This window comes from Saccostrea cucullata, unplaced genomic scaffold, assembly GCF_032062105.1.
Source record: "Saccostrea cucullata isolate Sc308-1 unplaced genomic scaffold, CSIRO_AGI_Scuc_v1 ctg6277, whole genome shotgun sequence".
Classification (NCBI taxonomy): domain Eukaryota; kingdom Metazoa; phylum Mollusca; class Bivalvia; order Ostreida; family Ostreidae; genus Saccostrea; species Saccostrea cuccullata.
In genome coordinates, this window is record NW_026928432.1 from 9,381 (window position 1) to 30,818 (window position 21,438).

The 21,438-nt window shown below is 34.8% G+C and overlaps 1 pseudogene; it reads right to left on the minus strand.

The window, feature by feature from the left end:
• Positions 1-13,557: 13,557 nt before the first annotated feature.
• On the minus strand, positions 13,558-19,457 carry LOC134277556 (uncharacterized; annotated as a pseudogene).
• Positions 19,458-21,438: the final 1,981 nt, after the last annotated feature.

Consider the following 21,438-nt stretch of genomic DNA (forward strand, 5'->3'; position numbering starts at 1 on the left):
CAAAAAAAACCATTTTTCGACCCCCATTTGAACCCCCAGGCAAAATCTAAATTCCGAAACCTTACTGCACATCTACATGACCCCACCAACCATCTCCCAAAAGATGATTAGGCTGCTGAATAAAATGTAAGAGGAGTTCGGGAAGAAGGGGCTTTTTGCATGAAAAACGTCTTTTTTGACCCCCATTTGACCCCCCCCCCGGACAAAATTAAATTTCCAAAACCTTACTGCACATCTAATCACCACCAACCATAATCCAAAAGATGATTAGGCTGCTGAATAAAATGTAAAGGAGTTGGGAAGGGGGGTTTTTGCATAAAAAACTTTTTTCCCCCCCTTTTCCCCCCCCCAAAATAAAATTCCGAAACTTTACGCACATCTACATACACCTCCAACCATCTCTCAAAAGAAGATTAGGCTGCTGAATAAAATGTAAGAGGAGTTCAGGGAAGACGGGGCTTTTTGCAAAAAAAAACTTTTTTTCCCCCCATTGACCCCCAGGGCAAAATCAAAATTCCGAAACCTTACTGCACATCTACATGCACCACTAACCATTTCTCAAAAGATGATTAGGCTGCTGAATAAAATGAAAGAGGAGTTGGGGGAAAAAGGGGTTTTTTGCATAAAAAACATCATTTTTCGACCCCCATTTGACCCCCCGGGGCAAAATCAAAATTCCAAAACCTTACTGCACATCTACATGACAACACCAACCATCTCACAAAAGATGATTAGGCTGCTGAAAAAAGAAAAATTAGGGAAGAAGGGGCTTTTTGCATAAAAAACGTCTTTTTTCACCCCCATTTATCCCCCGGGAAAAAATTAAATTCCGAAACCTTACTGCACATCTACATGGCACCACCAACCATCTCCCAAAAGATGATTCTGCTGAGAAAATGTAGAAGGAGTTAGGGAAAACGGGGCTTTTAGCATAAAAAACGTATTTTTCCCCATTGCCCCCGGGGCAAAATCAAAATTCCGAAACCTTACTGCACATCTACATGACACCCCCAACCATCTCCCAAAAGATGATTAAGCTACTGTGAAAAATATAGGAGGATTCAGGGAAAAAAAAGTGTGACAGACGGACGGACGGACATGAAAACAAAATATACCCAATTTTCTTTAAATGGGGGTTAAGAACAAACATATTCATACAGATTTTATTTCAAAGATACCCCCCATAAAGAGTAAGGTTATGGGGGAAAACAGTGCCTTCTGGTACTCCGCAAATGTAAAAGTCGTCTATAATTGTGTAATATATCATTAACAGACACCGGTTGGGTGAATGAAACAGAATTTATTATACACTGACAGAGTGACAGTACAGTGGATATTCAGACATGGCAGGAATTTTACAGAGATAGCAAGGGAAAAACCCCCAATTTCCCGTTAATGAAGTCAACCATTATTAGTTAATTCGTACATCAACATACTAAAGTATATTACAGATTGTTGCACAGAACTCCTTAATTTTCTCGTTCACTTCGGAAATTTTTTTTTGTGAACAAATGGAGATTTGGTAGAAAAAAAACGGAGATCTTTGTTTGAAAGGATTTTTTGAAATTTTGGAATTGGGCCTAAAATGGAAATCAAAATAAAAACCATGAACCCCCTTATTGAATGGGTTTTTTTAAAAAGAGGTCATGCTTTTTTTATTTAATGCACCACGCATTTCTTTTTTTTATACTTCCCGTGCATTATACCCGCACTTTCAAGAAATTTGGGGATATTTTGTTTCTCTGTCCGTCCGCCGCCCCCTTTTCCCCTTTTCTTCCCCAATCCCCTTCATTTTTCCCGTAGCCCAATATCTTTTGGGAGATGGTTGGGGTGTATGTGATGTGAGAAAGGGTTTTGGAATTTTGATTTCCCCCTTTTCAAATGGGGGTAAAAATGACGTTTTTTATGAAAAAAACCCCCTCTTCCCTGAACTCCTTTACATTTTAAAAGCCTAATCAACTTTTGGGGGATGGTTGGTGGTGTCATGTAGATGTGCAGTAAGGTTTCTGAATTAATTTTCCCCGGGGAAATTGGGGGGAAAAAAACTTTTTTTTGCAAAAAGCCCCGTTTCCCTGACCTCCTTTAATTTTTCACAGTAGCCTAATCATCTTTTAGAGGTTGGTGGTGTCATGTAGATTGCAGTAAGGTTTTGGAATTTTGTTTTTGCGGGGGGGAATGGGGGTAAAAAAGACGTTTTTTTTTGCAAAAAGCCCCATCTTCCCTAACTCCTCTTACATTTTTCACAGTAGCCTAATCATCTTTTGGGAGAGGTTGGGGGTATGAAGTGCAGTAAGGTTTCGGAAAAATTTTGCCCCCGGGGGTCAATGGGGGGGGGAAAAAAGACGTTTTTTATGCAAAAAACCCCGTCTTCCCTGAACTCCCTTACATTTTCAATAGCCCAATATCTTTTTGGGGGATGGTTGGGGGGGTATGTACATGTGGGTTTGGTTTAATTTTCCCCGGGGGGCAAAAAGGGGGTCAAAAAAGACGTTTTTTATGCAAAAGCCCCCTTTCCCCGAACTTCTTAATTTTTCATAGTAGCCTAACAACTTTTGGGAGATGGTTGGTGGTGTTATGTAGATTTTCGTAAGGTTTCGAATCAGTTTTCCCCCCGGGGGTTTAAAAGGGGGTCAAAAAAACTTTTTTTTGCAAAAAGCCCCGCTTCCCACCTCCTCTTACATTTTACACAGTAGCCTAATCATCTTTTGGGAGATGGTTGGGGTGTCATGTAGATGTGATAAGGTTTTGGAATTTTATTTTGCCCCGGGGGGGCAATGGGGGGGGAAAAAAAGACGTTTTTTAAAAAACCCCATCTTCCCTGAACTCCTCTTCATTTTTAATAGCCCAATCATCTTTTTGGGGGATGGTTGGTGGTGTATGTAGATTTCAGTAAGGTTTCGGAAATTTTGCCCCGGGGGGCAATGGGGGTAAAAATACTTTTTATGCAAAAAGCCCCGTCTTCCCTGAACTCCTCTTACATTTTACACGTGCCTAATATCTTTTGGGGGATGGTTGGGGGGTCTGTAGATGTGCATAAGGTTTCGGAATCTAATTTTCCCCCGGGGGGCAAAAGGGGGCAAAAAAGACGTTTTTTATGCAAAAAGCCCCGTCTTCCCTAACTCCTCCAACACAGTGCCAATATCTTTTGGGAGATGGTTGGGGGGTCATGTAGATGTGCAGTAAGGTTTCGGAATTTAATTTTTTCCCGGGGGGGCAAAAGGGGGTCAAAATACTTTTTTTTTTTCAAAAAGCCCCATCTTCCCGTCCCCATTTTACACAGTAGCCTAATCATCTTTTGGGAGATGGTTGGTGGTGTCATGTAATGTGCAGTACGGTTTCGGAATCTAATTTTGCCCCGGTGGGACAAAAGGGGGTCAAAAAAAATGTTTTTTATGCAATAAGCCCCTCTTCCCCGAATCCTCTTTCATTTTACACAGTAGCCTAATCATCTTTTGGGGGATGGTTAGGGTGTCATGTAGATGTGCAGTAAGGTTTCGGAATTTTAATTTTCCCCCGGGGTCAAATGGGGGTCAAAATGACTTTTTTTATGCAAAAAACCCCGTCTTTCCCCGAACTCCTCTTACATTTTACACAGTAGCCTAATCATCTTTTTGGGGGATGGTTGGTGGTGTATGTAGATGTGCAGTAAGGTTTTGGAATTTTGATTTTTCCCCCGGGGGGCAATGGGTAAAAAAGACGTTTTTTATGAAAAAGCCCCGTCTTCCCTGAACTCCTCTTCATTTTACACAGTAGCCTAATCATCTTTTGGGGGGGTGGTTGGGGTGTCATGAGTGTGCAGTAAGGTTTGGAATCTAATTTTGCCCCGGGGGGGCAAATGGGGGTCAAAATGACGTTTTTTATGCAAAAAGCCCCTTCTTCCCTGAACTCCTCTTACATTTTACACAGTAGCCTAATCATTTTTGGGAGATGGTTAGGGGGCATGTAAGTGCAGTAAGGTTTTGGAATTTTATTTTTCCCCGGGGGGGCAAAAGGGGGTCAAAAAAACTTTTTTATGCAAAAAGCCCCGTCTTCCCTGAAATCCTCTTTCATTTTACACAGTAGCCAATCATCTTTTGGGAGATGGTTGGTGGTGTCATGAATGTGATAAGGTTTTGGAATTTTGTTTTTGCCCGGGGGTCAAAAGGGGGTAAAAAAGATGTTTTTTATGCAAAAAGCCCCGTCTTCCCTAACTCCCCATTTTACACAGTAGCCTAATCATCTTTTGGGAATGGTTAGTGGGGTCATGTAGATGTGCAGAAGGTTTCGGAATTTAATTTTGCCCCGGGGGGGCAAAAGGGGGTAAAAAAGACGTTTTTTATGCAAAAAGCCCCGTCTTCCCTGAACTCCTCTTACATTTTACACATAGCCAATCATCTTTTGGGAGATGGTTGGTGGGGTTATGTAGATGTGCAGTAAGGTTTTGGAATTTTAGCCCCCGGGGGGGGAAAAGGGGGTCAAAAAAGATGTTTTTTTTTGCAAAAAGCCCCGTCTTCCCGAATCCCCTTTCATTTTACACAGTAGCCAATCATCTTTTGGGAGATGGGTTGGGAGTGTCATGTAGATGTACAGCAGGGTTTCGGGAAATTTTTATTTTGCCCCTGGGGGCTTTGGGGGAAAAATGATGTTTTAAAAATGTCTTAAATCATTTCTTTAAAACTAACCAACTACAAATTAAAAAGGATGGAGGTCAAGGTCACAGGAATGTGAAAGGGGAAGTTTTTGATGCAGTTGACTTTAGTAGCTTCACTAAAACATATCAGCATATTATGTTTGATAAAAATATCTTGAATGATTTAATGAAACTGAGCTGAACACTTTTTGTAAAAAAGGAGAGGTCAAAGGAAAAGGGTTTGGGGGCCCAAAAAGTTGTTGCAGTTGAAAAGCTTACATCAGTATGAATTTACTATTAGCATATGAAGTTTGATAAAACTATAATTAATGGTTTATTTAAAATTTTTATAAACACATATTTTAAAAAGTAGGTGGTAAAGGAAAAAAAAAGGTCAAAAAAAGTTGATGTATTAATAGCTCTCAGCAGTATGTATCAGCATATGGAGTTTGATAAATATATCTTGAATTGTTTTTCAAATCTACTAGAATTAATTTTAGAAAATAGGCAAAGGGCACAGGAAAAGGGGGTTTAAAAAAAAAAAGTGAAGCATTGTAAAACTTACATCAGTATGTATCATCATGTGCAGTTTCATTACAAACTTGAAGGGTTTCTTTTAAAAAAAAGCTAAACATAAATTTAAAAAAATTAAGGAAGGTTTAAAGGAAAAGGGCAAAGTCAAAAAAAATTGCTGCAGTTGGATATTTACATCATATCATAAAATTGAACTTTATAAAAATATTAGAAATTTTTTTAGCCCAAATGGAAAAACAGTGGAAGGGGGAGGAGGACATGAAAAACATACATGCATTCCTAATCATTGGGGGGCATAAAAAATTTCTACATTATATGAGGATGTTTCCATCTATCAAGATTATACAAGCAAATTAAAGAATTGTGGTCCCGCTTTCTGTGTTTTTGTGAATGGGGTGTAAATTTTTGGCAAGTTTAAAATGCACCCCTATCAATATAAATTTTTTTAAAATTGGGTCAAAGGGGAAAAAACATAGCATGCTCTGAAAATTTTGTTTACATGTCAAAAAGAAACCTATCCTTTTAATAAAAATTATATATAAATATAATATTTTTTAAAAGAGGTTAAATTCTAGGGAAAGGGCACAAAAAAGTCATGATATATTTAAAAAGTTTTTTACATGTAATAAACATGTATAATTTGAATGCCCTTTCTTTTTCTTTTAAAATATAATTAAAATTGTTATTTTTTGGAAAGTAGGTAAAACTTTAAAGGGAAAGTCTACTTGGGTTAAAAAATCATGTTATTTAAAAGTTTTGTAGTAATGTACATGTGAAATATGAAAGCACTATCTCTTATTATTCAAAAGTTATGACCAAGGTTAAATTTTTGTGACAGATGCACATACTAGCTGTCAATAAGATGGACAGACTGACAGACAAATGGATTTTTTGTCCCCTCCCCCTTTTCCCCCAAAAAGGGGGACAATAATGCCCTTGCTGTTCTTGAGAAGAAGATTTATGATGGAAAAAAACCCTTGCAATTTTTTAAGCAAATCAATATTGTGTTTTTATGTCATTTTGCTTGTTGTTAAACATCCCTCTCAGGAATTTTTTACTCATATGGAGACACCACCACTTGAAAAATAATGAGGACAAAATTAAGGGTCAAATTATTTTAGGAGTTTTCAACCATTAAGGCGTAAAAAAATATTAACTATCCTTCCCCTCACCCCTTCCCAGACCCCTGTTTGTTCATGTATGCAAACTACATTTTTTTTACATTAAAAAAAATGTTTATACAAATAGTTTAATGTGGTCCATCTCTGAATATTTTCATTCCTAATTCTAGGAAGATATTAAAAATTCATGAAAAAAATGTCAAGTAATCTTAAATTATCATTGATGCACTTTTATTTAATTTAATGACAATTGTGAACATTTCCAGCTCATTAGGAATGTGGGGATGACCTCTAGGGGTTCATAACATTTATACCATTAAATTTACATAACATAATAACACAAGTAACAAAATTATGTACAGTCAAATGGAAAAAGTTTCCTACTATTTAGGAGTCACATGATCATTTGTCATTACAGGGACAGGGATTGGGGGACTCCCTAACCCCCCCCCCCTGGAATTTGCAGGACTATGTATATACTGGAGGAAATAAAAATGATTTGAAACCCTAAGTGTCCCTCCACTTAGAAAAAAACCCAAACCCTAACTTCTTTTTTTTTTTTTCTTCTCAGGAAATTCTGGGCTGGCCCTCCCCCCCCCCCTCCCCCAGAAAAAAAAAATTCTGGATCTTGTAACTGAATGTAACGTTGATAACGGGGGATAACTCTTCAGAATGTGAAATTGTTTATTGTAGCATCGGATGACCTTTGATCCTTTAAAATTTAATAACCGTTTGCATTTCAGACATTATACCCAAATCTATACCTTACCATTGTCATTAATTAGGCCTTGTCATCTTCATGAAATATAATCCATTAAAACACAAAAAGAAATAATTCCTACTGACATATAGGCCTTCAATATGCACCAAACCTACTGCGCGTGCAGTGAAATTAAAATATAATGCCAATGGTAAAACTAGTACTTAAGTTGGGAACGTGACCAAGCCCAATGTGATGCAGGTGTTCAGATACATGTATAGTGCAAGAACAAATTGAAAATTATCATTTACAAAAGATGTTTTATTTTAACTTTGCCCTCTAGGCCTTTTCCAAAAAAAGGCAAATAAGGTGTGTTTGTGTGTGTGTGTTGATGGGAGAGGGGGGGGGGTTCTAAATTGATTGTGTATATGGCAGCTTTCAAGAAGTTTTTGCCTAATCAAATATAAATAAACTTTGCACATTTGAAAAAATTTATCAAAAAGCTTTCCACTAATTTGAATAATATTATTTTTTTTTAAATTTTTTAGAAAAAATTTAAAAAAATAATTACCTAAAGAGAATTTTTAGCGAGGATTTAATTTTGGCATTATTAGCGAGGGTGCTACATCGCTAAAATTGAATACCACGAAAATTAATTGCTTATCATTTGTAAAAGCTTCTTGAATTAGCATTTTAAAATCGCTAAAATTACTTCTCGCTAAAAAGAAAATACCAGTTTTAGGTAGAATTCGCTAAATTTGCGACTCGCTAAAATTTCCACTTATACAGATGTGCCAAAAATTTATACACCCCCCTCCCCTTTTTCAAACCCAATTTACATCATTAATTTAATTCGTTGTTTAATTTCCATTGGTAATCAATTATGAATAAAATACCAATAAGATGGGGTCCCATGGGTACATGGCCAGCCAGATCTGTAGCGTTATGGTTTTATATATTTTTATTTTTTTTATATTAGTCTTTGACCATAAAGCTACAGATCCTGTAATGCAAAAAAGGTGCAATTTACGCCAATATGTTTTTCGCACTTCTGGGAAATTTTTCCACTTTCCAGCATCGGTTAATTTACACCTTTCACTCCCTAATTCTAGGCACATTGTTTAACTAATCTGTATATTTTATCCATCTCCAATCCTTTTATAGTCGTCTCTACACGTGATAAACTGCTTGATTAAAATTATTTGTTAGATTGCTGAAAATTCACATCAAGCGAGTTTTTTGCCTGTAGAGATACTATAAATCATTAAATGGCTGGGAGGTGGACAAAAAAACTATTGGCTAAGAATTGTCTAAAAATTTGGGGGTGAAAGGGAGTTGATTGACCAATGCAAAATGGAGAAAAAAATCCCCAAAAGGCGCAAAAAATATTGCGCTAATTGCACCTTTTTTGCATATGGGATTTTGCGTTATGGTAAAATCAAATATATAAAACCATAACGCTGCAGATCTGCAGCTACATGGTCACTTGAGCATATTATGCTCAATTTTAGAATACATGTATTATGTAAATTATTGAATTATATTTACTTTTCCCTTGGAAAACCCAATATGAAGAAGTGTGCATTTAGAGGCAAACACCTTAGTGGGGTATTACTGTTTATGACAGCATCTAGTTTGTTTTGTGATGATCCAAAAAAATTAGTAGACTGCTGGCCATCTCGACCAGTACTTCCAACTCCTGTTTAAAACAACATAATCCCCCCCCCCTAATGAATAACGGTTGAATGTCTTTAATTTTTTTCAGTCAAAACTAGTTGGCAAAAAGCACCACATCAGCTATCGTTTTTTTTAAAAGATTCCATTATCATGTCTTAATATGCTATCGATAGGCGAGGACACATCAACCATTCCATCAGGTAAACCATCCTTAAACTGCACATTCAGCAGAACTGTGATGCTGATTGATATAGAATTTGGAAATGTGGTTAATTAAACAGTCACGTTAGAAGCAACTGTGTGTAGGGGGGGTGTATGTGAAGAAATGATTTTAAAAAAAAAAGCGAAATTTTAAAAAGTCATAGTGTGATGTTTATGCAGTTAACATATTAAAACTTTGAGAAGGCAATATCACCCCCCCCCCTTTGTCCCGTTAAACTTCCAGATGGAAGCAAACGTTTTTTTTTTTTTTATTTCTTTAATTAAAGGGGGGGTAAAGGGATCTGTTTTTATAATTTTTTAAAAGTCACCAGCAGTAAACTACAATTTTTTGTTTTTTTTTTTATTAAATAGTAAAGCCACTGGAGGTCAGTCTCGTAATTTTGTTTTGAAGTCCATTATCAAGATAAATATTCAGCCTAAATATTTAAAATCATCTGAAGTATCTACATGTATATTTTATTTTTTAAAAATGCCATAATATATAAAAAAAATTATTATTAAATGAATAAATATAAATAAACAATAATTGATTATTTAAATTAGTAAGGAAAATAATACCAATCGGGAACAAACAAGTCGGAAAACCCTACATTCAATAATGCAAGGGGAAAAAAGTCCCGTTTAACCTTTTTATCACAAGTCAAAAAGTTTACAAGTATATTGAAGATAAGCTTTTTCTATACTATTCTTGTCAGCTGTCCGTCCTTTAGTGCCTTTGTAACTTTTCACATTTTCATTTTTTAAAAAAACAAATAAACCAATTTTTAAAAAACTTGGTACTTCATTTGTATGAAGCAAAGGATATACTAGTGTACTCGTAGAACATGCATTTGACTAAATTTTAATGATTTACATGTTTTTAATAGTACCTTAAAAAGGGGTTTTACAGTTTTGAATATTTTTAAGGGGTTCCTATCCTAACACATTGACTAACTCCAGAAAAGGGGGGGGCATATTAGGGCAGAAAGGCCTTCATGTTAAAATCTTCAGCTCCTCCTGACCTCTTTAACCCTGCTGGAGCTCTAAACAAGAGGCCTAGGGGCCAAATCGTACCTAGAATGGGAGGAAAAGCAAAAATTAGTTAAGTATTGAAAAGTTTAAATTTATTATAAAAATGGTTTTGGGGAGGGGATATTTAAAAAACTTAAATCTACACTTCCTTAAATGCTTTTGTGGCACATGGTTCTGTTGTTTAAAGATAAAATCTTTACTGATATAGCCTTTGATAATTGTCCACCTTAACTCCTCTTTCTCCTGAATGTCAAATCACATTACCTTTTTTTTCTTTTAAATTGATGATTATAATGGCTTTGTGAAAATTTTAAAGATTTTTACCATGCATTCCTATGTAAATACTTGATCACCCATTGTGGCCACACCCTTGCCCAAGGGGTCATGGCTTGAACTAACTTGAATCTTTCCTACCTGAGAATGATTCCACATGAGTTTCATCTTTCCTTGCCCAGTGGTCTGGAGAAGATTTCTAAAGATTTTCCCTTTTTATTCCTATGTTGAACTTTGATACCCCAATGTGGCCCAACCCTAGTCCCGGGCCATGATTTGAATAAACTTGAATCTTCCCTCTTTTGGATCATTCCACTTAGTTTCATCTTTCCTGGCTCAGTGGTTCTGAGAAGAATATTTTTAAAGATTTTCCCTTTCTATTCCTATGTTGAACTTTGAATCCCCATTGTGGACCCACTCTAGTCCCCCATGATTTGAATAAACTTGCAATGTGTCCGGTCCATATCTTTCTTACAGAAGGACATTAGAATTACTACTCCACACTAAGATTGTACATGACCTATGGTTGTGTATGACCTTGCCCCAACATTTGGGGGAAGTTCAAGGTCACGGGAAAAAAAATTTAAAATTTCTGCCGGTCCATATCTTTCTTATGGATAAACTTGGTAGGTTCTCATTTCACACAAAGATTCCCATGCCCCAAAGGGGTGGTCATACCTAGACCCAAGGTCATTTGGGGAAGTTAAGGTCACTGTAAAAAAAAAATTTCAAAATTCATGTTTGATAATTTTTTTTATGGATAAACTTTGAGGTTTCATTTCACACAAAGATTCCCCATGACCCAAATGTGTCATGACCTTGACCCAAAGTCTTTTGGGGAAGTTAAAGGTACTGGAAGAAAAATTTCAAATTCGTTTTTCCCTTTTTTATGGATTAACTTGGTGGTTTTTTTTAAAAAAATTGCCCATGACCCAAGGGTGAGTGATGCCTTGCCCCAAGGCTTTGGGGGGAATTTTAATCACTGGAAGAAAAATTTCATAATTCGTGTCCGGTCCATATTTTTCTTATGGTAAATTGGTAGTTTCTCATTTCACTCAAAGATTGCCCTTGACCCAAGGTCATTTGGGGAAGTTCAAGGTCACTGGAAGAAAAATTTATAATTCGTGTTTGATACATATCTTTTTTATGGCAAAACTTACTTTAAAAAACCAAGGGGGGATTTTGTCCCTTTTGGACAGTTCTATTTGGGTCTAAGGTTAAGGTCAAAGCAGAATTATATTATTATCATTTGAAAAACCCTTTGTCCGGAGCATATTTCTCCCCCCTTTTTGTCCAATGTAATCATACTTCACTCACAAGTGAGGATAAATTGATGTGCATTACCTCAAAAAAATTTCAAGTGCATAATTTTTTCCCTTAAGCCCAAGGCCTCAAACAAATTGATGGGTATGTGATTTTCCTTCTATATAATGGTAAATAGCAACAACAATTTTCATAGAGGATACATTTCTTTCAGTTTTTTAAATGTATTATTTTTCAGGTAGTAGTTACTTTTTGTTCCCTTTAATCTCAAACACCTTCAAAATTAACCCTTTTCAGCTACCTTACATTTTCATGTTCATTGCTAAAAGCGGGGCCCTTTGAGATGGCAACCATCTCCATGATATCTAGTTCTACATGAGTTTCATCTTTACAGGCCCAGTGGTTATGAAGAAGATTTTTAAAGATTTTCCCTTTGTATTCTTATGTTAAACTTAATACCCCATTGGGGCCACATTCTAGTCCCCCGGGGGCCATGATTTGAATAAACTTGAATCTTCCCTACTTTAGATCATTCCACATGAGTTTCATCTTTCCTGGCCCAGTGGTTCTGCAGAAAAAGATTTTAAAATTTTTCCCCTTTTTTGTATTCTTCTGTTAAACTTTCATACCCCATTGTGGCCCCTCCCTACCCCCCGGGGTCATGATTTGAACAAACTTGAATCTTTGCTACCTGAGGATGATTCCACATGAGTTTTATCTTTCCTGGCCAAATGGCTCATTAAGAGAATATTTTTAAAAGATGCCGTTAATTTTTCATAATTCATAAGTATCTCCCCTTGGAAGGGGGGGTGGCCCTTCATTTGAACAAACTTGAATCCCCTTCACATAAAGATACATTGTGACAAGTTTGGTTGAAATTGGCCCAGTGGTTATTGAGAAGAAGATGAAAATGTGAAAAGTTGACGATGACAACAACGACGGACAACTTTCAATCAAAAAAACTCCTAGCCTTGGGCTCAGGTGAGCTAAAAAGAGATCCAATGCGGCCAGGATATCATAATCAAAGAAAAGGGACAGAAACGGGTCGTCATCACCGATATCAACATTGCCAAACTCAGCCATGATAGTTATGTCTTGCAAGGGGGGTTTAAAGCAAATGTGTATTTTGATAATTGCACAAAAAATTCTTGTTAATTAAAAATAGTTTGTTTTGCACAGATTTTAATCAAGTTCAAATTTTTTTTTTTAATGCGACATACCGGTCTCGGTAGCCTAGTGGTAGCGCGTTCGCATCGTGATCGGGAGGCCGGGGTTCATCTCGTTCGTGGCGCCGCGTCATGCCTAAGACCTAAACATAGGTAGTGTCTATTCCTTTGCCAACGCTCGGCACTACAAGTAAAGTCACGGGTCTTTTGGATATGACCTTAAAAATGTAGGTCCCGTGTCACGGTATGTGTTGGTACGATAAAGAACTCTCATTGCTCAATGGCCCTGAGTGCCGAGTAAAGGTCCAAATTTGAAGCCCTTCACCGGCAAACGGTTACGTCTCCATTTGAGTGAAAAATTCTCGAGTGGGAGGTAAACAATATACAATCAATAAATCGAATGCGACATTGTGTTTAAGCACCAGTCGATTTGCTTAGTTGTAGTAAAAGTAGTGCCCGGTTCTCGGGGTGGCAATGTATTTATGCGCACTAATAAGCATGGACCCATTACCCCAACTTGTTTTTATTTGGATGTAAGAACGACTGACTCAAACAATTCAATATAAAGCAAAGCATTAGCAAGTCTTAATAATTTATAATAAAAACCATGCTTATATATATACAAGTAATATAGCAAGTAAAATCAGAATTAAGTAAATGGTGCATGGCCAAAATCGTTTTAAAAATACATTTTTGCAACAACAAAAAAAAAAAAATAATAAAATAAAAAATAAAAAAATAAAAAAAATGTTTCACTGATAAGTGAAATCACACTTGTACATTTCACATACATGTATACATTCTGTAAAATTCTATAAACTCGAAAGGCCACCGTTCTGTCACTTATGTAGGAATAACATCACGTCCAAAAGTTAAATCAAGTTCATCCTTGAACATCTTCGATTTTCTTTTGATGATTGGAGGTACACGGGTGTTCTTGGCGATGTAAAACTTCATTTTTTTTAAAATCCCTCGGTCATTTTGAATTCCAGACGTTTGGCTTGGAACTCTGAGATTTTTTTATCCAAATCATCTTCCATCAACATCCAATGAAGACGGAGGGCCACTGGATGAATATTGGGTCGCTGGTACCATTCGGCCGTAGTGAGCGCAGTGTTTCTTTTTCCATATCACGAACATGACTCAGCTTTGTGTTCATGTTGTATTTGCTACAAACGTCCTTCAAAGCGATATCATTCATCTTCTTCAGAACTCTTTTAGCAGCTTCTCTGATTGATGCACCAGGGTGTTTCTCAGAATCAAAAATCCAAGCTTTTGATTTCCAATTTGCAACAAAAGTGTCACCTTCCTTATCTAGTTTTTCTGAAAGCTCATTCAGATCTTTCTGCAGGATTTCTGTTTTTAACCGATTTATTAGTGGTGATATAGCAGACGCTTCTCTAAAATTCAATCTTTTCAGAGCTCTATCTCGTCATGGTCTTCTTCAAATCATCAATGCCTATGTTTGCTGGACTTGTTGCATTGATTTTAGCGATTATCTCTTTCACGATTGCGTCTACTCTTTCCTTCCTTTTCAATTTTAGTGTTGGGTCAATGAAGTAAAAATTCCTACAACCCTCTCTTCAAATTTCCTCCACAAGTTGTACTCCAGTAGATACCTTGAGATATAAATTGCAAAAGTGTGAAGATTTATAAATTAGTGAATTTTTTTTTGGGTCTTTATCATTACCAATTCAAAATTAAAAACCATCATGTCTGTATTAAGTGTAAAAAGAGAGTACTTTTTCTGGTTTTCGTACACTTCTCGGTACAATAGCAGTGACGTCACCTGCTGCGTACAATATCATCTCTTCAGTCATTGGTCGTTTTGCCCAAAGATCACCTGTGACTTTCATCCATTCTTTCTTAATACCAAGTGCCATTACAAATTAGTTAAAAATGTTATTTTGCGAAATATATGGAGATAACAAAAAATATTTAAAGTCAAGGCTTTCAAATCTGGAGCAGAACAAATTATGGACGTGCAGTGTGTCGAATGTTTTACGAGTTTAATTTTCACTCCTTTAAAACATTTCATTAAATCATAATTATTTATAACCAGTACCTGCACGTCTTCTTTCTGTCTTAAATCAGCTTTATTTCTACTGTATTTTTCACAAATAGCATCCAATTTAAGAAGAGGAGCCATCTTACGTCCTTGATGTTCTTGGATTACAAGGTTTGCTACCTGTTTGGGGAAGAAATAAATTGAAGCAAAATTCTAAAGTTTCTTTCTTTGAATTTACTTGTTACCTGGTAAATGCAAATTATAAATAATTTTAATTTTGATAGGAAAAAGTGATGTTTATTAATGTACCTTTAATTACAAACCAAAAATGTGTACATACATGTATCTAAGGGGTTATTTGTACTAATAGGCAAAGGAAGTCTATGTGGAAGTTTTACCTCATTGATAAGACAATATTACGACAGCGTATTCGTGCCATATTGACTATGTAAAAGAAAATTTTAAAAAATCGTTCGTACGATTTTTTTTATATCCTTTGTACGATTTTCAAAATCGTTTGTATGATTTTTAAGATCGTTTTACGATTCAGAAATCGTTTGAACGATTAAGAAAATGTCAGTACGATTTAGAAAATCGTCAGTACGATTTGTTTTAAAATCGTCTGTACGATTTTATAAATCGTTTATACGATTTAATAAATCGTTTGTACGATTTAGCTAATATTTCCGGTTATTACACGTAGAAGAAACATATTAAGAAACCTTGCATTAGTAGGACAACGTAACTACGCATAGTTTTAATGAATGACACGATGAATGACGGAGAAAATTAATCAAAGGGGGAATTCAAGATGGATTTCACTATTTCGGAAATTCACAGATTCTTTCGCAAACTCAACATACTTTGTTAGTGAACGAATGTTGAAAAGGACAACAGCTAAGTTAGGACTGTTCAGACGTAAGACCAAATCCGACATAGGGGATGTAACTCTTTTCACTGAGGAAACACTTGAGTTATGTGGTCAATTGCATGGATACAGGTGGCTGTACTGGAAAGCTATTATGGTAGGATTTACCGTTTCTCAAGAAGATATTCGATGTTTTCTTTCTATACAAGATCCGGAGGGAGTGTTTAAGGAAAAGAAACAGATTAAGACGAAGATTGTACACTGACAAAGTCCAAAATACGTATGGCACAGGGCCGTAGCAACAGGGGGGCCTCCCCCCACTTTTTTTCCCCAACCTTACTTATACTATAGGAAATATTAATTGAAAGCCTGGTTGCCCCCCCCCACTTTTAGTTATGTACCAAAATGTAGTATTAGATTTGGTACTAAAAGTAGTTAACACTGAAAAAAGGTTTACCTCCCCCCCCCCCCCCCCCAGCCCCGAAATAGGATTTTCGACTTTGGCAAGCTTTTCCTTTTTTTTTTTGCTTGTCAACTTTTTCAGGTAAGTAAAAAAGATTTTCTCTGGCTGGCCTCCCACTTTCAAAAACGATGCTACACCACTGTGGCACGTAGATGGTCAGTTGAATTAAAAAGATACAATTTATTATAAGTGTTTCTGTACCCGTTATAGTTAGCAGCGAAGGGACTTCTCTATACCATTGCTTTACCAGGTTTTTTATCCAGTACCTTTTTCGGGAAATTAAAGAAAAAAAACATTCAAACGATTTTCTAAATGTTCAAAAGATTATTTAAATCTTCAAACGATTTTTTGAACCGTACAAACAATTTTCTAAATAGTACAAACGATTTAACAAATCGTACAAACAGTTTTTATATTTTAAACGATTAACAAAAAAACGTACAAACGATTTACAAAAAAGTACAAACGATTTATCAAATGTAAAACATTTTTAAATCGTTTAAACAATTTTTTTTTACATTGTCAATATGGCACGAATACGGTCGTACAATATACATATAGTTTATGGATATAAAAGTGGAAGTTCAATATTTTATGTTGTACCATTTATTAAAATCAATATCAATAATTTTTAAAAAAGTCAAAGTCCATGTGTAAATGAAATTTCGAAGAAATTTTAAAAATTTATTTTTGAAAATTAGTTCAAAATTGTTAAGAACTATTGTTTGGGAAAAAAAAAGACAATTCATTCAGAAGTGTGATTTTTTTTCAGTAAATTAAACATTTTTTAAACCCTGAAAAATATGTTCATGAAAAAAGTTATACAAGACCTTCATAATATGAAAACTTCCTGTGTGTCGAACACTTTTGAAGTGTTACATTAAAATTTGGAAATTAGAGCAGCACTGTTTTGACCTAATTAAAACAGTAATAAGCAATACTTTAATTAAAAAAATCTTTCATTTCAAATATTTAAAAAGGATAAAAAAAACTTCATGAAAATAAGTCAGTAACCCCCATTAACTTGATAGTAATTATAACCTTGACATATTTTTCATTTAAAATTTCCCCCCCAGCTGCTTTTCGGGGAATCTTATTGAAAAAATCAAACTAGTGCTAATTGTAACGGGGACCGTTACAATTCCCCCCAAAACGCTCCCCAACTCCCTTTTGGTGCCATATTCCCGTATTCTCTATTAGATAAAAATTTATGGAATTTGACTTAATCAAGGTTTCCAAAAAATACAAAATATATTTAAAAAAAGACATTGCACGCATGTTCATGTGATAAAGACCCTATTATCTTTTCTCCTACTCAAATTTTAATATACTTAATTCAAAGCATTTAATCCAAAAATATTAAAAAATACACTCATTCGAGTGTATTTTTAATTTTACTCATTTCACGTGCACTCACGCACAAGCACAGATAATACTACACCTTCTTGTAGGAGTCCCTTAATTTATCTATGTTCTAAAACCAATCCTGTTTGGTTGAAAAAAAAGGGAATATACCATTTTAAATTGAAACATATACAGACACATGATGCGTGTGATTTTATAAATTTTTATCTTAATCGTATTGAAGGATATTAAATGAATGACTATATTTTAAAATTTGCATTTCGTAAAAAACAAAGGAATATAGCCATATAAATTTCAGCCAAAAGATTGCAGCACACGTGCATGGGGTGATTTCATGATTTTTTTTTTCATTTTTAGGGTTCCCAATGATGATTGTTTTAAATTTCAAAGCATTTCGTCAAAAAAAAAAGATATAGCCTTTTTAAGTTTACCCAATCAATTGACCCGCGGCATGCGCATGTTTCATGAAAATTTGTATATATCATGCTGTAGATCTTCATAATGTAGGACTAGTTGTAAATTTCAAAAGATTATGACAAGAAACAAAAAAGATTTTGAGCAGTTTCAGCCAATCAGAGCGAAGCCACGTGCATGCGGTAGATCTTGCTTTTTTGACCAGCCATCTTGTTATACTACTAATGTATCCTTACTTTGGTTTTAAAAAAATCATCAAGAAAAAGAAAAGTTAAAGCAATATCCATTATATTGGTCATTTTTGTGTTCACGTGCGCGCTCTTGCAAGCACGTGCCCCAAAATCCTTCTTTTGGCAAATTCAACATGTTACTACCTAAAAACATTTTTTGTGGATGTGAGTTTACAAGATCACTCGTGGACAAAATTTTCCCAGGAAAAGAAAAATAATAATAACTAGTGTAATTGTAACGGTGACCGTTACACAGTTTCCCCCAAGTCCCAAACCCTTTTCGTGCCATATTCCCTGTAATCTCTATTAGATAAGAAATACTTTATGGAATTTAATTAATCAAATCTTCCAAGAAAAATAAAAATATTTTAAAAAAAGGCATTGCAGCGTGTTCATGTGCGTAAGACCCTATTATCTTGTCTACAATATCTCATATTTTAAATACTTAATATTAAACATTTAATAAAAGATTAAAAAAATTACTCATTGAGTGATTTTTAATTAAACCCTTTAACGTGCACCCGGGGGAAGCACGTGCATAATTACTACACCTTTTTGTAGAAGTCCCAATATTTATCTATGTTGTAAATCCCATCCTGTTTGGTTGAAAAACGGGAACAGCCCCTTTAATTTCAGCCAATCAGATTACAGCACACATGCATGCAGTGATTTATAATTTTTTATCTTTATCGTATTGAAGAATATCTTAATGAATGACTATATTTTAAAAATTAAAATTTCGTCAAAAAAAAAGGAGATATAGCCATATAAATTTTCTCCAATCAATTGCAGCCACTTGATGCGCGTGATTTAGAATTTTTTTTTTATCATATTTTAGGAACAAAGATGACTATTTTTTAAAAACCCAAAGCATTTCGTAAAAAACAAAGGAGATATAGCCATTTAAAGTTTACCCAATCAGATTGCAGCCGGGGTGCGATGCTTTCATGAAAATTTTTATATATCATGCTGTAGATCTTCATAATGTGGACATGTCCAAAATTTAAAAGATTATGACAAGAAAACAAGAAAGATATTAGTTTGTTTCACCCAATCAGAGCAAAGCGCAGGCATGCGGTGAGATCTTGCTATTTTGACCATGCCCCTTGTCATATATAATGTTCCACATTACGAGTTTCAAAAAAAAACATCAAGAAAAAGAAAAGTTAAGCAATTCCATTATATTGGTATTTCATGTGTTGCACGTGCGCGCTCTTCAAGCCGTGCGCGTAAAATACCTTCGTTTTAAACACTAAAAGTCACTGACCCTAAAAAAATTTTACCTTGTCGGATGGTAGTTTACAAGATCACTGTGGACAAAATTTTCCCAGGAAGAAGAAAAATAATAATAATAATAAAAACAGAGTAAAAACAATATGTTCCCCAATTCGTTTGGGGGAACTAATAATAAGAAACAGAGTAAAAAAAAAGCCCCAATTTTTTGGGGAACATAAAAGTAGACCTGTCCCAGTATGTGCCTATTTGTAACAACGAAAGGGGAACCCGACCCAGGGATATTCCTTCACAGTCCATCCCGGTTTCTTCCGTGAAAAAATCAACCCCCACGGCATCGTCCAATGTCCTTTATCACTTCTGGAAAAAATTTTTGCCATACTTTCTGGAATAAGGTTTTCAGAAGTTTTTCCCTTTTATGTGAAAAAGGGAAATTAATTTAAGTAATAATACAAGTAATGAAACTAACAATATTCATTTTACTTACTTTTGATGATTTGATATATACTTTTAAGCTCGATAAAAAGACACCACAGAGTTTGATACATAAATTTTAAATTCAAACTTTATGAAAAAGAATAAACTAGCGGTTTTTTTTACTACGCTTTATTTTTGAGCGATACCCCCTTTATCACCGCCAAATTAAAAAGTCTAAGTTGATTGAATATGCAGGAACTGTTGTTCGTATAACAATTTCTAAAATGGGGCTCTTTTTGTCAAACAAAGCGAAAAACATTGATGTCAATTAATAGCTTCGTTTAAAGCGAATATTTCGAAAGTTCTGGGTCAATAAAATTTACATAAAGTCAAATGCCGACCAGCATTTTAAAAACAATATTTATTTCGATACTTTTTTTTTCTTTCCCTGCAAATACAATGGTGGGAACCTTAAAAAATTCCATTCCATGGCACCAACCCAATTATCCTTTGACCAAATCTCTTGTTTTATTTTTTTTTTGAATAACTTTTGAAAGTTTGATTACTGTTTGCGTTTTTTTATTTTTATTCAATGATTTTCCCCCTTTCTGAGGAGTATTCGTTGTTTCAAAAGATTTGACCTATAAAAATAAAAGCAATTTCCAAAAAATCCCTTTTAAAAATTATTTTTCTTTAGTTGTTTCCCATCGTATATTTGTTAAATTTTTCAAATTAGCATTTTGAACTTAAAATTTATTATTTGCAACTTTGAAATTAAATTAAAAATTATCAAAGCAATTTTTTCCTTTTAAAAAACCAATGTTTGCTTAAATTTTGGGGGTCCTTCAGGGCAGGCCTGCCTCTAAAAAAATTATGAAATTTTAATAATTTTGATCTAAGGAAGGTTAAAAACAAGATTTTTTAGGGGTCCCCGCCCTTGGGGTTTGAAAAAATACAAAATATGCGAAAATCTATTTCTTTAATACTGGTTGATATTTTGACGTTTGTTGTCATATCATTATAGCTCAAAAAAAAACTTGACGTGAACCACCAGCATTTTTAGTATTAGTGTGTCCATCAGTTGGCACATTTTTTTTTTTAAAAATTTCATCTGTATATTTGATTTTAAATTTTTTCAGGCTTTTGCATTTTAATATTATTTCTATAAATATAAACGACATTTCAATGTTGTAGACCATACATTCTCTATAACCTAACGCAGTCAACCGGAATAGATTTCAGTGAAGGTACTTTGTTGAGGACCCGAACCATTCACTTTGTGTTACATGTTCTCATACACGTATAATTAAGCATAAAATCATCATGCCGAGAAAAAAACTCAGTCCTTTTAAAACATTCTGGCCGTAACTACTTTCTTTTTAGTGAGGCAAAAAAAGTGGAGGAAAAACTGGGAAAGGTGGTTCTGGAGGAAGGGGGTATTTTTTGACAATGAAAAAAAGTTTGAAAGTTTTTACATTTTGAATTTTTTTTTTAATTCTTTCTAACATAATAAACATTCCAAATATGATTTACAGAAAAGGAAAAAAATTTTCAAGTCTTAATTTTTAAAAGATACATATAATTAATTTAAGTATACTTTCAGAAATCTCTAAAATTTTAGTGAGGGATTTGCCTTAATGGTACTTGGGCCTTGTGTGGGAGAAATCCCTAACACGCATTCCTGGGAAATGTTTGTATAGTTGACTACGGCTAGAAAAAAAGCGATATATGAGAAACATGCATTTAGCGACCGGAACGGGTATCAATAAGGTTTTTGTAAAGGCTGAAACACATATCGGTCCTATAGGTCAAAGCACATATTCACCTAGAAGTGTTCCTTTACGATAGTTAACTATAGTTTACT